This window comes from Akebia trifoliata, chromosome 14, assembly GCF_017979445.1.
Source record: "Akebia trifoliata isolate Shusen 1 chromosome 14, ASM1797944v1, whole genome shotgun sequence".
Classification (NCBI taxonomy): Eukaryota; Viridiplantae; Streptophyta; class Magnoliopsida; order Ranunculales; family Lardizabalaceae; genus Akebia; species Akebia trifoliata.
Genome location: NC_141388.1, coordinates 25,277,870 through 25,280,372, shown reverse-complemented (window position 1 = coordinate 25,280,372; position 2,503 = coordinate 25,277,870).

Here is a 2,503-nt window from a genome sequence, read left to right as displayed (position 1 = left end):
GCACAGAATATGTTTGAAAATAGGTATGGGACATCATGAACTCGTATCTATCATGGTAAAAAATTTATTTTTTGTGTTTTATTTGTGGTTGATATGAATGATTTACGATTTTACACATGTAGAAGGGAAAAAAATATTAGAGCTTATTGTGGTCCCTTCGAAGTTGTTGAAAATAGAAAGATGTGCAACTAGGTTTGTTCTTTCTTTAATTTTATTTTAAGTTAATAAGTGGTTATAGTCTGAGTTATATTGATGCGATTCATCTCTAATTATTCTTTCAATCCCATTTACAAAGGAATAGTGAAGACGATCCTATTTCAACAATCCAACCAAAGGATGCAATGATACTGGACGAGTTTCAGATTCATCACCTATTAGCTTAGTATATGAAACTAGGCATACGCTAGGGTGATTCGAACCTTAAAAAATCATATATATATTTTTTATTGATTTTTTGATTCACATTGTCATGTCTAGAGTAAAGTTGGGAGTTTAATTTATCCACCTACGTATCAAAATATTTCAAATTCATATCCCCCTAATCCAAACCTACACGTCGATATTTCAAGATATTCAACCCCTATGTATGTCTACTCGTGTTACTTTCTTCAATTAATCTTCTTAGAAATGTTTATAAATTTGGCACATCTATGTTCAGGTACAATTTTTCTTTTACAATGAATTATCTTTTTGATGGTGGGGATATTGATATGGACGAGAGTGTTTTCTTTCGTAGAAAAAAAAGAAAATTCTTTGAGTCTTATAATTCATCTAGAAAAAAAGTCTCGAAAAATAGTTCATGTAGTAGTTCCGACTCAAGAGAAGAGTTTAGTCGCAGCATAGACATGGGATTAGATTCTGACAAAGGATCTGATGGTGTTAAATCTGACAATATGTGGGAAAACGATTATGATAAAGGATATGATAGTCCATATTTTGATGATGAAGTTATTGAGTTTTCTCTTGAAAATCGTTCTAGAGGACGGATGAAATTAAAAGTTAGAAATACTTATGGTTCAAAAAATTTATTTCAAGTAGCGTTGAAGGAGTGTGCAATGTTGTCAAATTTCCATATTGAACCCATAAGGACTTGTCACACAACGATCTCAGTCAAGTGTGTTGTCCAAAGTTGACATTGGAGCATTCATGCTACTAAATTCCGTGGGGTTCCAACTTTTGAAATAAAAAAGTTAATCTCTAATCATCTGTGTGCATTACCAACACGTGGTCATGACTGTAGACACCCCACTTTTTGCATCTGCCTAATTCGACAATTCGTCACCCGTTTACCGTGAATTTTTAATGATGATCGCTAAGAACTCGAAGGCTTGTGAGTACTATTTCTGACTTTTCCCATTTCCAATCTTTCCACCCTCCTCTACTCGTTACGACTCGACATAGAAATTTACGCACGCCTAGGATCGCTACACCTTATACCCGATTTAGCAAGCATGCAAGCTTAGGTTTGCTATACAGTTTGATAACTTAGAGACCTTGTTACGTTAGGAAAACGCAAGCTTAAAACTTAAAAATAACCATGTTGGGACTGAAAGAAATCTCACGTCAAAATTCGTAAAAATTTGTAAAAATCGACAAAATGACAAAAATACCCTTCATAAATTTTGGACCTCCGAAAAATCTTAAAAATATCACCATCGCACTCAGAATATGATTTTAAGTCTAACATAACCCAAATCGATGGAAATAAATAAATTTAAGGAAAATTACGAAAATGATTGAAATACGCCTCAATGTCCAACTTTAACCTAGAGACCCTATTCTTAGGAAAATATAAAAAAAATCAAACTCAAATTAAAAATTAAACAATTAAAATTAAAATCAAACAATTCAAATTAAAAATTAAACAATTAAAATTCAAAATTAAATAAAGATCAAAGTTAAACAATTAAAATTTAAAATGTAATCTAATAAAAATTAAGTTTGTCACGTCCCAAAATCCCAACATGAATCCCTATGATTCATTAATCAGAATCACTAGGTGTGAGGTAACCAAATCATACAACCTGATAGAACAATCATAGATAAAACACTATAAAAAAGAATATATGCAGCGGAATCTATATTAGATAATCTCAATATCAGATCAGTGGAAGCTAAATAGTCATAATCATAACCCATGACAAACCTAAACATTTTAATCGTCTCTTAAAAACACAACTTCTCAAAATATACATCATGTCCCAAAATTTGAATTACATTACACTTGTTACACAACTAGACAAATCCTCAAGCAGACGAAGGCTGCAGATCCTCGACAAAATCCTCTATAGGAATCTCCTCGAATGACTCTTCCTAGGCAAGCTCTTTAAAAGCTATGGCATTTGAAAGGGGGAGAATAAGGTGAGTAACAAGGGAATGTTACTCAGCAGGATGAACGTCATTCTAACAACGAGTCATATATGCACGAATAATCATCCAAACAGTTAAAATAATGTAGATTTTCATAATGTAACATACGATAAATGCCTAAGCATACTTAATA